We start from the raw sequence: 14,995 nt of genomic DNA, 5'->3' as shown, positions 1-14,995 counted from the left end.
ATCAAAAAAAGGCCCTCATTTTTCAGACATGCCTACTTGAGCATATAGGGTAAAATGACATGTCTTCTTGTATTTGCTGTCAAATACTTCAACAAAGGACAAATAAAAGAACAAAGGCCTGAATAAAGGAAATATGGAAAAGTTTGTGAATTCCTTAATCTGGGTGATTGGCTTATTGTACTATACTTACTCATGTATACTTCAGTTAGTTTATAATTTTACTGTCATTAGCTGAATAGCAAGTATTAATACGTATTAATTGAAATCCTTAGAACTGAACAAACTTACCCCACACAAAATCCTTAATATCCTAGTAGTTTGTCTTTCAGAAATCTTTTCCCACAAAGACAGGAAAAAAGGGAAAGGCAGATCCGTGCAGTATTTCCACGTTGTCAAAAGACCAAAGGCCGATACAAAAGAAGAGGTTGTAAAAAAGATAAAGAGGCTGAAATCAATGTCCGGAAAACCTAGCTAACAATCCTAAATGGCCCAACTTAACTAACCTCAGCACTGCTGCATCAAGAATGGGGCAAATAGCAGCTAGTGGATTTTTTTTTAATAAATAAATAATAATCCAGTTCCTACCACAGGCAATTATGATAAGACTGAGTATAATTTCTAACACCAACTAGTGTACAAATCATAATTTCTACTTGATTCAAACTGCTTCTTCTATAAAATTTGAATCTTTTTATTCTTAAGACAGATTTGTGGCCTATGACCTAGTGATAAAATTTTCAACTGGCTTGTATTAAAAAAGGTTCACCATAGTGAGAGTTTATTACATCAAGTATTCCTTTTTGGGAAACCCATGTGCCTTGTCACTCTCTTTCATAAGATTTCCTGTGGAAAATTCAATCCTTCATTCAGGAAAAGGCTGAGCAATATATCTCATGGGAAAACCTTCATAAACTGCAATACAAGAAAATGAAAATGACAGTGAGCAGTCCGTGAACCCGGCAGACACACAGCGCACGGCTGTGTTCCCGCCTCGAATTTCTGTAACCAACAGGGAAAATGTGCATTTCAAGAAATAGACATAAACAATTTTCAGGACCTGAGCACACAATTTCCCTTTCAGGGTTTAGTGGGCTTCCATTTTATTCTATGAGAAATGTTTAAAACAACAGAACAACAGCTGAGATAGGGTTTAAAGTAACTATTATGTCTTAGTGAAAATAAAGCCAACTGATAGTTATCATTTTTACTTTATTTGATCTCACTCTCTTACTTTACCTCCCCAACATCCTCCAGAAAATTATTGTGAACATCCCCTCCTGTGTCAGAAGGCTAAGTAGAAAGTACCAATCAAATGGAGGTGTGCTTTGTTGTTTTATTTTTCAAAACAAACAAGTTTCATTCATGTGATTTAATAATTTACATCAGAAACAAAGTCTACTCAATAAATGATAGCCAACACATGTCATCATAGCTGCTCATCAGGTTTGGCCCCACGTTACACACTTTTACATGGACATGTGCCATGTGCTGTCATGGGAAACGGTGAGTGGGGACAGGGCCTCTGCTCTCACAGGGCACACAGCCTGGTGGGGGAGGTGGTGTTCAATCATTGCCCTTTTTTTTAATATACTTACAAATTATGGGAAATGCTATTTAAAAGAACAAAATGAGTCAATGAAAGTGAAAAATACAAGGACAGTATTTAGGCTGAGGGAAGACAGGGAACCTCTTTGAAGAGCTGACACTCCACTGAGACCCAAAGGACAACTCCGGTGCTGCAGGTGAAGGGCAGGGACACATTGATAAGGGGCTGATATCCAGAATATACCAAAATCTCTTTAAACTCAACAAGAAGGATGAACAACCTGATTAAAAATGAACAAAATTCCTGACAAAGACCTCATCAAAGAAAAAATCTAGATGCCAAAGAAGTCTATGGAAAGATGCTCCACAGCATCTGCCATCAAGGGGATGCAGACTGAAACAGCGAGGTACCACTGCACACCTGTCAGAACTGCCAAAACTCAGAACACTGACAGCACCAAATGCTGGTGAGGATGTGGAGCATAAGGAATTCTCATGCATTGCTGGTGGGAATGTAAAATGGCCCAGATACTTTGGAAGACGGTCTGGCAATTTTTTACAAAACTAAACGTACTCCTAACACATGATCCGGCAACTGTGCTCCTTGGTGTTTACTCGACGAAATGGAAACTTATGTCCACACACAAATCTGCATACAGATGTTAATAGCAGCTTTATTCATAATCACCAGAACTCAGAAGCAACTAAGCTGTTCTTCAGTAGGTGAATGGATTAACTGTGGTCCAGCCAGAAAATGGACTATTATTTGGTGCTAAAATGAAATGAGTTATCAAGGCATGGAAAGACATGGAGGAACCTTAAATGCATATTACTAAGGGAAAGAAGCCAATCTGGGAAGGTTCCGCAACTGTCTGATTCCAACTGTATGGTGTTCTGGGAAAGGGAAAACCACAGAGACTAAAAGATCAGTGGCTGTCAGAGGCTAGAGGGGAAGGAGCAATGAATGAGGTGCAGCACGGAGCATTTTAAGGTCACTAAGACAGACTACTCTGTATGATGCTGTGACGGTGGATACATGTCATTGCACATCTGTCCAAACCCACAGAGTGCACACCACCAAGTGTAAATCCTAGTGTCAAGTCTGGGCTCTGGGTGATGATGACGTGTCAGTGCAGGTTCACCCATTGTCGCAAATGCATGCTCTGTTGCAGGCGTCAATAGTGAGGAGGCTGTGGGGGCAAACTGCAGTTCATACACTGAATCCAGCCCCAGACACCGCTGTTAATAAAGCTCTGTGGGTGTGTGGAATGTCCGGATGCTCTGGCGTCTGAACAGCAGAGCTGAGCAGCTGCACCAGAGATCAGGAGGTTTGCAGACCCTGAAATACTTACTCCCAAGCCCTTGACAGAAAAAGTCTGCTGAGCCCTATTCTAAACGAATCAGAATTCACCCTGATGAGACAGGACAGCAGGGCCCAAACCAGGCATGGTTAATGGGACTGAAGCAATGTTTTAGTTCCAACACCTTTGCTGAAGTCCTGCAGATCCAGCGACAGACTGTAGCCAGGAAGCGTCTGCAGAAGGAGTCGGTAGCAGGCCTTCCCGCCAGGCTCCGTAATGCCGGGGGCCGCGCGCTGCACGGGGGCCACCCGCTTGAAGAAGGCGGACTAGCGGTGGAAGCCGATCAACTCATAGAGCTCGGAGAGGATGCTGCACTGCTGAATTCTCTCCTAGGAATGCTGAAGCACAGGGAGAAAAGCAACAAGCATCTGAACGAAACATGTAATGGAAAAAAGACCCGTAAAAAATTTTCCCTTAAAACAGAGGCCCAACGACACAGGAAGGAAGAGGAAGGCTGACTTCATGCACTGATGGGACCGGATGCAGAAATGCAGGGAAGCAGCGCTGTGCAGATGCTCCAGACCCCCTCTGGGCCCCACCTTTCCGCGTTCCGCCTCTCCTTTTACTAGAAAGTTCCATATTCCCTGAAACAGTGGAATCTGCTACCTAAACATGGGACACAGAGAAGGGAAAGAGGAAAAGGACGGGAAAGTAAAGGAACAACAGTTCATCTACACCCTAGGGTTTGGGCGGGACTTTCACCAAACACACAACCTCTCAAAGCACAGAGCACACAGTGAGAGGCTGACAGAGTGACTGCGACTTCTGCTCCTTAAACATCAGCTACCTGCCAGCACACGCTGTGCCCATTACTGAATCATTACAATCATTTCAGAAACTATTACTACCCCGGCTCACAGGCAAGGAAATCTGAATCTCGGGGAGGATTTATTATCATCCTGGACAAATTCCCATGGCCCAGAAGTGTCAGAGCCTCCGGCAGACACTGGACTAAAATGCTCCTCATCACCACGGGCCCTGAGCCTCAGGCTGAGGCCACTTTAAGTCTGCACGGGCCCAGAGCACGAGTCTGTGGGACAGGGAGTGGTCCCATTTGAAGTGCCAGGCCAAGGCCCTCAGGAACATATGTAATGAAACCAAATACCCAAACTCATTTCCAATGCACTTCCCTGTCCGGTAGGACTGCTCAGCACATCTGGCTTATCACCTGTGCACAGGCTGTGCAAGGGGCCCAGACAGTGACGTGACGTCCCCATGGAAGTGGCTCAGAGACCGCTTCATCACAGGACAGACTCTCCCGGCTTCCAAGGTTAACTCTCCATTCCATTTCCAACTGGAAAGTAAGTTTAGACTTGTTTTCCTCTCCAGAAACAAAGACAGTGGTAACATCAGTGGGAAACTCAAGACTGAGGAAGAGTCTCCTGGACATTTGGAAGGATAGGCTGGGGAGGGAACAGAGATAGGGATCAGAAAGACCCGTGTTCCAGTCCAAAGTCTGCACATCACTCGCTTTGACAGTTTCCTTATTAATACAGGTGATAAAATCTAATTATGATTGTTTTGAAATCTAAAAGAAATAACGTATGCCACTAGCATAGGTGTAAAATCCTCCATGAGTGTTCCAGAAATGGACGTGACCATGGTTAGATACTGTCTGCCAAGTCTTGTGTGCTAAGCTCACATCAACCAGCCAGAGATGTGCCAGAGAATGCCTCAACAGCCAGCAGCCTTCTCCAACTTGGAAACTCACAGTGTCCGAAGAACAGGCAGTGGTGGATGCTTTGGGACACTGTGGAGGTAGCACTCCAGTGATGACTTTAAAAAGCTGGGGAGAATTTAGGGGACCATACAGTTCAAACACAGTAAACTCATTCCATGTCTACAAATATTCATCTGTAGCCATGATGATTCAGAGAGGAAATACATATTCAAACGTACATCATTTTCCCACATAAGTGCATCAAAACAATTTGGAAAGAATGTAACTTTCTTCTCTAGATCACACAGTGGGGATAACAAGGTTTGTACTGACAGCACTACGTGTAAATCATCTGCAAACGTAACTGGGTCCATTATCAGTCATCATCATTTGAAGGGAAGGATGGAAAAGAACAAAGCCAAGCTAATACGCTCCGGTATTTTGTTGGGTTACGATGTCACAGAGGAGACGGACAGGTCATCAAGGAACCACTCTGCCGTGATCACGGAGCCAGGGAACGGGATGGGCGGCAAGATGTATGGCGCAGCCGTAGCTGTGCCCGCCCTTCTAGGCAGGTACCCAGTCACTTCGACAAGGTGTCAAAAGTGTATGCCCACGTCCTCATCACCTGTCATGCATTAAAGAGAAATGGAAACCTATAAACGGCCAATAACCTCGGTGGGTACACCATCCAAAGAGCAACGTCACAGTTTGACAACTGGCCATCCCGGTTCCCTGGGCTTCATTCTTGGAGAACCTTAAAAACCACTCCTCTGTCCTCAAGAAGTGCTGCCTACTTGTCCTATCTTTGGCTCAGGGATACAGCACGTTCACGTGGACTTTAATGTCTGCACAGATTTGACTGTCTTTCTCCAGGTTCACTTGTCCATTCTGAAGAGGCCTGAGTTAAGTCCAAACTCCATAAGATCAATTCCCTCCAGTGACAACTCAACGAGCCTGCAATTACAGACCAACTGAACAGGACTGTCCTCAGCTAAAAATGTCACCCGCCCTTCACTGCTTTCTTAATCTCCTGTCCTGGCTAATTGCAACAGACTAACACCACCCTCCACCAAGTACCCCAACTATGTGAAATAGAAAGTAAGGTCCATAAAAGAGGTGACAACTCCATAGTCACCTCTGAATTCCTAGCATATATTAATGTCAATAAATAGAACTATGATTATGGCTTCTTTCCTTTAAAACCTTTCTCGTTATTTAAATGAGACCATGGAAGGGAGGTGTTTGGGTCCAGTATCTTGATCCAGAAGACTCTGGAGACCTTTTTCGGAATGGCTGCCCACTGATTCATTCAAAACACAACTTCTCTTTCCGGGAGGAGCTGTGATTTTCTGCCAGGAGTTTGTTGTCACTCTCATGCCAGAACAGATTTAAACTAAATACTTACATTGGATATGCTATTTTTCCCCGCTTCCAAAAAAATTGACTTTCCTTACTTCCTTGTCTTGAGGAATGCTTTTTTACTTTTCTTTCTAATTCACCCTTTTATAAAGCAGGATTCTCAGGATGTGCTTGGCCTTACATAAGAACAGCCATCCAACCCCCAGTGTGAGAGGCCTGGGGCTCACCTCCTGCCCTCCTGCCAAGGCAACTGAAACTCAGTTCAGGAGCCAACTGGCCCCCAGGGCTTCTAAGGCTCGTGTATCTCCCAGAATCCCTGCTTTCTGGTTGACTTGGCTTCTGAGGATTTCCCCTCACTTTCTTGACAATTAGCTGTGCAGCTTGAAAGATGAGGAAGTAAGGTCTTATTTCTTAATCAGCATTTTAAGGAACTTATGTAATGAAGGTTTTCAAGAGTTTCTAGAACCCTCCATTGCCGAGACAGAAAACACACTAGATATATTCTAAATCTAGCTATCATGTGCATTTTTTATTTGCTTTTGTTTTCTTAACTGCTAACAGACATTTTTGAATTAAAAAATAAAATAAGGCCCCAAATAGGATAGAACATTGAAGAGGAAACAAAATTAAAGGGAAAAGACAGAAAAGTGATAAGTACTCTACAAAGTTAATAGAAAAAATACACTATGGATCAGATCAGCAGTTCTCAGTAACAGCTAATTGAAACCTGACCATGAGGTAAAATGTCTCTCCTGTCAGGAGACGGCCAACAGAAAACAGAATTAAATCAACAAACTAAAATTCTAAGTCTGGCGAAGTAGAGAAGTCTACCAGCTAAATGTGTTTTCTTCTGGAAAAGAGGGAGACTCACAAGATCTTTTCTGTGGAGCCTGAGCCCAGGTGAGGATGGTGAATTGAGCTCTGTAAGTACCCAATTAGCAAAGTGAGTGATGAATAAAGAGACGTGAGCTTTGATGACAGAGATGATACTACTATTCACTTGTCCTGTAAGTATGTCTTCACGTTCAATGATCAATACCTTGGCGTCCTCAGTGATTGAGATTATAGGAAAATGCACAGCCCGGGCCTAGACCTCCTCTGTGATTGTGGCACTGCACTTAGATGTTTCAAGGGCACCTCCAACTCCACCCTCTGCCTCTCCCAGCTCAGTCCCATCACTCACAGATGTGACTGGACCCCTCCTTCAGGGCCCAATTTCCTCAGTCAACGAGTCACACCATCCAAACCTCACCTACAAAGTTCTCACTGGCACTCCCTCAGCACTGACTCTGTGCTGGTGACCACGCTGCACATTGTGCACACGTTATCTCACTGGATCTCCACAGAAGTCCTGGGAAGTCGGTATATCACTGCTTCAAGTAATAAGATAAATTGTTTCACTTCCTTGAGTGCGTCATCCAAAGTGACACGGCTACTGAGCCACAAACCTGGGACTGAAAACCATTTGAATATTGAACACTGCTACACCTCACAGCCACCCTACTCTGACTTATCACATCACCTCCTGCCGAGCCTTCTAAATGTTTCTAAGCATTCTACAAGACAAAAGTGATCTACGAGAGCACCCCTCTCCCCTACTTAAATTCTGACAATGACGTTCCACTTCCCTTAGGAGAAAGCCCCACCGGGCCTGAGCACAGCCCAATGGCCCGGCATCCGCGTTCCCTGCGCGGCCGCACCGCCTCACCCACCACGCAGTGCTACACGTGCCGTGTCCAGGACAGGGATGCTGACTCCGTACAACCCGGGGCTCGTCTTACTCAAACAATGATCAACCTCTTCAGTGCTGACTCTCAGAAAAATGTTTTCTCTGGATGAATCAGTATCTTTTTCCTTACAACTTCCCATCATTGATAATGAGCTCCCCCCAAAAGAGAGAAAACCTAATACTCAGACTCCTTATCTGTAAAGTGTGAATAACTAGGAAATATGAGAGGTTTTAAGCGAAATAATATTCATGTGAGGCTAGGGACAATTCCCAACATACAGTAAGCACTCAATATATGCTTACTTAATATTAATAAAATAGATTCCATTCCAGCAACCTTAAATCAATGCTTTATAGCTTTGTCCAAAAGACTACCGACAAACTATTGGATGAACCCCTTTGAGCAGATCCACCCAAGCGTACTGGGATAGGTAAGACTTGACTCCAGTTACAGCTGCAGCCAACCAGCACTACAGGGCGGGGGCAGTTTGCTCAAACTCTTACATGTTGTTTGAGCATTTAGTTGTAGTTATTGAATAAAGACAGGTATTATATAGTCAAAGCTCCTGAAACATAAATCTTCAAAAATTGATGCAAATTAGTTTCAAGTACAACACTCTCACTAGAAATTATTTGAAAATTATAGTCTTAGCTCCTCCACACATCGAAAGGGCATTTTCTTAATGTATCTGACTATATACACTGAAAGGATTGTTTAAAAGAAATTAAGATGAAGCCATAATGAATAAGCTTTCAGTATAATCTGCACAAAGCCCCACCCAAGGGTCTCAGTTCTCACTTCCACATAAGTGTTCAGGTAGCTTAACCTGGGTCTTGGTTTCTTATGACACGGGGGTGGGAAGAATTGTGGATAGATTTATGTAGCAAATATAAATCTAGGGTATTTGCTGTGTAGGAATCCTAGAAATAAATAAATTGATATATAGTCCCACCCTTAGGAAGCTCAGCCTTTCCAATTACAACAGCATTAAAAATAAAATGAGAGATACATTTAACAAAATTTTACAAGATTTGCACATTGAACATTTTGAAGTATCACCAAAAAAAAAATTAAAACATCTACATATATGGAAGGCATCCCATGTTCATGGAATGGTAGACAATATTGTTAAAAATGTTAAGACTCCCGAAAGTGATCTACAAATTTAATGGAATCCCTATCAAAATTCCAGCTGACTTCTTTGCAATAATTGAAGAACTGATGCCAAAATTCATATGGAAGTGCAAGGGACCCAGGTCAGCCAAAACAATCTTGAAAAAGAAGAGCAAAGTTGAAGGCTCACTCAAAGGTTACTACAAATCTATAGTACTCAAGTCATTATGGTACTGGCATAAGTTTGGATGCATAAATCTATGAGAAACAATAAAAAATCCAGGGGGGAAACTTACATTTACAGTCATTTTTCCAGAAATGTGCCAACAAAACTCCATTGAAAGAATAGTCTATTCAACAAATGGTGCAGAGACACCTGGGTATCTGAAGGCCAAAGAATGAATCTGGAATCTGGACCCCTGTATTTTATATAACAAATAAAATATTAATTCAAAATGGATCACAGATGGAAACGTAAAAACTAAATGTATAAACTTTCTAAAAGAAGACATAGTTTAAATCTTTGTGGTTCAAAGATATGCTATGGCTTCCTAGATACAATACCAAGAGCACAAGTGAAAAAAAAGAAAGATAAAATTGACTTCATCAAAATTAAAACCATTTGTTACAAAGGACATCATCAAGAAAGTGAAATGAAGGGGAAGGGTGTATATCAAGTGATAGAGTGCGTGCTTAGCAAGAAAAATAAAATGAATAAATCTAATTACCTCCCCTAGAAAGAAATTGTTTTAATGTTTAAAAAAACTAAAGTGAAACGACAATCTGCAGAATAGGAGAAAAATTTTGCAAAGCATATATCTAATAAGAGACTAGTATCCAGGATATAAAACAAATGCTTACAACTGACCAATACAAAGAAAATCGACCCAATTTTTAAATATGCCAAGTATTTAAATAGATACACAATTGGCCAATAAGCATATGAAAAGATGCTCAGCATCACTTGCGAAATCAAAATCAAAATGATATCTGATTTTACACTCACTAGGATGGTTATAATCAAAACATGGACAATAACAAGTGTCGGTCAGGAGGCAGAGAAATGGGAACCCTCAATATGCAGCCGTTGGAAAGGAGCAATGGTGCAGCTTCTTTGGAAAAGCCTGGTGTTTCCTCAAAAGGTTAGAAATATATGGCTCAGCAATTCCACTCCTACATATAGAGTCATCCCTCAGTATCCTTGGGGGGTTCGTTTCAGGAACCCCCCACCCTGGATACCATAATCCAAGGATGTTCGAGTCCCTTTACAACCAGCCATCTGGATCCATGAAGTGGAAACTACAGATATGGCGGGCCAACTGTACAGCCAACAGAATGAAAACATATTCTCACAAACACTTGCACATCAATATTCATGGCAGTATCATTCAGAGTAGCCAAAGGTTACAAACAATATCCATCCTTCAATGAATGGATAAACAAAATTACCAAGAATAGTCCCACAAACTTTTGGTCATTGAATCTTTGACAAAGGAGGTGAGAACATACAATGGAGTAGACAGCCTCTTCAGAAAATGGTGTAGGGAAAAGTGGACAGCTGAATGTAAATCAGTGAAGTTAGGCCACTCCCTCACAGCATACACAAAAATAAATTTAAAATGGCTTAAAGACTTAAACATGTAGACAAGACACTATAAACCTCTTAGAAGAAAACATAGGCAAAACATCTGACATACATCTCAACAATGTTTTCCTAGAGCAGTCTACTCAAGCAATAGAAATACAAGCAAAATAATACAAGTAGGATCTAATTAAACTTACAAGCTTTTGCACAGAAAAGGAAACAAAAAGCAAAACAAAAAGACAATCTATGAAATGAGAGAAAATAGTTGCAATAAATGAAACTGACAAGGGCTTAATTCCCAGAATATGTAAACAGTTTTTACACTTAATAAGAAAGAAAAACAAACAATTCAATTCAAAAATGGGCAGAAGTCCTAAAGAAACTTTTCTCCAATGAAGACATACAAATGGCCAATAGGCACATGAAAAAAATGCTCAATATCATTATCAGAGAAATGCAAATCAAAACTGCAATCAAGACTCACCTCTCACCAGTCCGAATAGCCATCATTCAGAAGTTCACAGACAGTAAATCCTGGAGAGGCTACGGACAATTGGGAACCCTACTGCACTGTGGTGGGAATGCAGTTTGGTGGAGCCATTGTGGAAAACTGTACAGAGGTTCCTCAAAAGACAAAAAATTGACCTCCCATATGACCCAGCAATCCCACTCCTGGACATATATCCAGAAGGAACCCTAACTCAAAAAGACACTTTCACCCCAATGTTCACAGCAGCACTATTTACAATAGCAAGACATGGAAACAACCTAAATGTCCACTGAAAGATGACTGGATAAAGAGACTGTAGTATATTTCTCCAATAGACTACTATTCAGCCATAAAATAATAATAAAGTAATGCCACTTGCAGCAACATGAATGGACCTGGAGAATGTCATTCAAAGAAAAGTAAGCCAGAAAGAGAAAGAAAAATACCATATGAGATCGCTCACATGTGGAATCTTAAAAAAAAAAATCAAAAAACAAAGACACAAAAAGATAAACTTATCTACATAACAGAAACAGACACAGAGACATAGAAATCAAACTATGGTTACCAGAGGGGAGAGGGTGTGGGAAGGAATATATTGATAGTTCAAGATTTGCAGATACTGAGTATGTATAGAATAAACCACAAGTTTATACTGTATAGCACAGGAGAATATATTTAATATCTTATAGTAACTTATGTTTAAAAGAATATGAAAATGAATACAGGTATGTTCCTATTTAACTGAATTGTTGTGCTGTACACAAGAAACTGACACAACATTATAAACTGACTAGACTTCAATGAAAATATTTTTAAATAGACCAAAAACGAAAAAAAGAAAAAGGATATTATGAAACCAAAAGAATAAAGTACTGACTCAGGCTACATTATGGATGAACCTTGAAACTTTATGCTAAAATAAGCCAGACACAAAAGGACAAATAGTGCCCTTTAAGGTGAACAGTAGCTAAGCGTTTACTGTACTACTTCTGTAAATTTTCCGGAGGTTTGAAGTCTATCAATATCAAAATAAAATGTATTATTCATTAAAATCATAAAACGCTTCCTCACAGGAGGGCTTTAATTATTAAATGCAGAAATGCATGTAAAGCTCCTGGAAAAACACTATGCACGTCCACACACAGACACTGCTGTCACTGCTGCTCAGAGGGTGGTGCCAGCGCTGATGAGGGCTGCCTCCACTCGCTGCCCTGCAGACAGGAGAGAGGGCCTGGGCTCTGACAGGCAGGGTGAGCGTGACCCTGGGTCAGACACAGCCATGCCCCAGACTCTGCGTTACCCAACTTTCTTATACAAATTGCAACATGTAATGTAAGGCTACAGGGATGTATCTTACAACACAGGGAATACAGCCAATGTTTACAGTAACTATAAATGGAGCATCTATTGTACACCTGAAACATATCATATTTCAAATCAGCTATATCTTTGTAAAAAATTAAAAAATAATTTAAAAATGTTATCACTTTAATATTCAATTCGGTATTTAAGTAACTACTAAACAGCTTAGAATGTATAAAAGCATTTAAGTGTGCTGTTTGTTTACATATTTATTTACTTTCAGCCTCCTGCTAAAAGAGAAATTAAACAATTTTTTTAAACACACCTTAACAACCATAACAACAAAAAGGCAAAACTGAAAGTGAAGAGAAATTGGAGATTCAATACTTAAATGAAACCTGGGGGAGGTAAAGTCATAAAAATGGATTCCCTGGAGTCAGGGCAAGTGTTAAAGGCCGACTAGAAATTCAGCTGTAAGATTCTTGGCAGCTAAAGCAAAAAGAAAAGATCATGGGGGGGTGGTAGAGGGTGTGCTTAGCGTGCACGGGGTCCCGGGTTCAAGCCCCAGGGCCTCCACTAACAGATAAATACACCTAATTACCTACCCCCCCAAAAGAGTCCCAAAGATTTCTTTCCAAAAATTTCTGATATTTCTGATATTCTGAAATTTCCAAAAAAACCTGATATTAAATTTGGATTAAATACTTAAAAAAAAAAAAGAAATATAGAAAAGATGAATGACACTGTGAAGGAAAATCCCAGCTGGGCTAACGAGCTAAGTCACAAATCTAAGTGTGATAAGTGTCGGTTTACTGATCTAAGTATTGCTGGGCTAACTCGTAAATCTGAAGTTTAGTGTCAGTTGAATGGGCTAATAACCTAACTCGTAAATCCAAGGTCAACAATTGTCAGTAAAGTGATCTCTTCCAAATTCATAAGCTTCAGTGTACTGATTCCTTGCTTTTTGTTGTTTGAGCCTTATTGGCTAATAGCCCCTTACTTGTAATTAACCCTATAGAACCTCATGTGCAGGTCTTGGAGGTGCTCAGAGCTTCGGAACAGAAGCCCCTCTGAGCCCGCCAGCGTAATAAATCTCAGTGCATGTTTCTTGGCTGGCCTGTTGTTTCTGTAACAACACAAGCGATAATGTCCTTGAGATAAATCTGTGATGGCTGCTGGCAGGTCCCCATGTCTCACGTGGCAAAATCTGAAACATCTTTCTCACCACTCAGAGTCATCATAAGCCCACTCCGCACTTCCTGCTGTTAAATGCAAGAGCACAGGCAGGGCCCGGCCTTTGCTCTCTCTGTGTCATCACAGTGAGACAGGATGGAAGGGGGCAGAGCACAGCCATTCAAGGAAGGCCACAGCAATTAACATCAAAATGGTGAAGGATTCAACCCCCAGTAGGCCTTGAGGCTCAGGATGAAGAGATTTAACTTCTAGCAGAGCTTGAGCTTCATTATACACCCATTGTAATAGTAACATGGTGAATAACATGCCCCAAGGCACCATAGCAGTCCCAAGGCTAGCCACAAAAGGTCACAGGGTGGGAAATGGCCAACTCCCTGGGAATCCCAGCCCCTTGCCCTTAGGCTGGTCCTTCTACATATTAGCAAATGAAACCACCAAGCCCAAGAAAACGAGCAACACAGCGCCACCTCGCGGTCACCCCTCTCTCTCCCTCTTCGGAGAAAGCCCACACTCTGTGGAGTGTGTACCTACTTTTAATCTGAGCACACAAACCCCACACCTCGTGGCCTTTCTCTTGCCTTTCAATGTGTCTCTGTGAATAAATCTACCTTTCCTCAACACTGGCTTGCTCTTGAATACTTTACTGCACAAAGCCAAGGAACAAAATCTGGTGGGACACATCCCAGGGGCTCAACCAAAGCCTGGGACACAGCCCTTCTCATGCCTCACATTTTATTCCTTGTATCAACAGGACTGGGTTGTGAAGGGAGCTCTGAGGCCCCAGCTAAGGGACAGAAGCTGCCCCCAGGGCTCGAATTGGCGGGCAGCCTCTTCCCCAGCAGGGGCCTTGGGGTCTGCACGGTTCTGTGTTTCTCTGTTGTGCTGACTCCACAGCCACAGAGCGTTCTCCCTAGGCCTGTCCCCACAAAACCCTTCTCTCCAAAATACAAGCACATCATGTCACAGTCCTCTTGTTCAACCAGGAAATGCTTAACCCACTTTTTCCCTCCACAGTAAAGTACCTAACTGTCCTCCCTCCCATCCCAACACTTCTTTCTTTGTGAGAACTCTGCACTCCCCACACACCATCCTGAACGCAGGTGCCTTGCTGGCTGGGACCGAGATGTTTCAGTCTCACACAGCCTGCATCCTTTCACTTTCCCCTTGTTACCATAAAAAAACCTTTCCTGAGTCACCCACAAATCTGATTCTGAACTTCATAAAGTGCTGAGGTTGCAGTCACTGTGTGCATACCTCCCAGGTTTTGACTAAGTTTCCTTCACGAGATCTTCATTAAGGAGCTTCATCAAGAAGTTGAAAGAGAATATTCTTACATCTGAGCGGAGGAGCCTGCAAAAAATTTAAATGGCTTTGAAGAGAGAGTTAACCAGGGACAGAGAAGTCGCAGGTCCTAGTCAACAGTGTCATGAGGCAAAATGTTCTTCAAAGGCTCAGAGTGGCTTCTGAATGCGGAGACGGCAGGGAGGAGGTGACACGCAGTGAGTGGGGTGAGTGACACAGGGTACGCTCCCCCAGCTGGGGAAGAATTGGATTTTGTTCTAGTTTTCCAAACAATTTCTTACTACCTTTTTTTCCTATTGTCACCTACCATTTCCTACGAATTAAGAATATCAATGTCAGTCATTTGGG

At 42.0% G+C, this 14,995-nt stretch overlaps 1 long non-coding RNA gene across 1 annotated transcript in view; it reads right to left on the bottom strand.

Moving 5' to 3' along the window:
• Window positions 1–2,199: 2,199 nt before the first annotated feature.
• The window catches only part of LOC141573363 (uncharacterized), a 37,882-nt gene continuing 25,086 nt past the window's right edge, over window positions 2,200–14,995 (bottom strand). Inside the window, exon 7 of the long non-coding RNA XR_012499064.1 lies at window positions 2,200–3,244. This is a non-coding gene — a long non-coding RNA (uncharacterized LOC141573363). The remainder of the gene's footprint in view (window positions 3,245–14,995) is intronic.

Source organism: Camelus bactrianus, chromosome 15 (genome assembly GCF_048773025.1).
Source record: "Camelus bactrianus isolate YW-2024 breed Bactrian camel chromosome 15, ASM4877302v1, whole genome shotgun sequence".
Classification (NCBI taxonomy): Eukaryota; Metazoa; Chordata; class Mammalia; order Artiodactyla; family Camelidae; genus Camelus; species Camelus bactrianus.
Note: the sequence above shows the minus strand (reverse complement) of the source record. Positions and strands in the feature narration are given on the sequence as shown.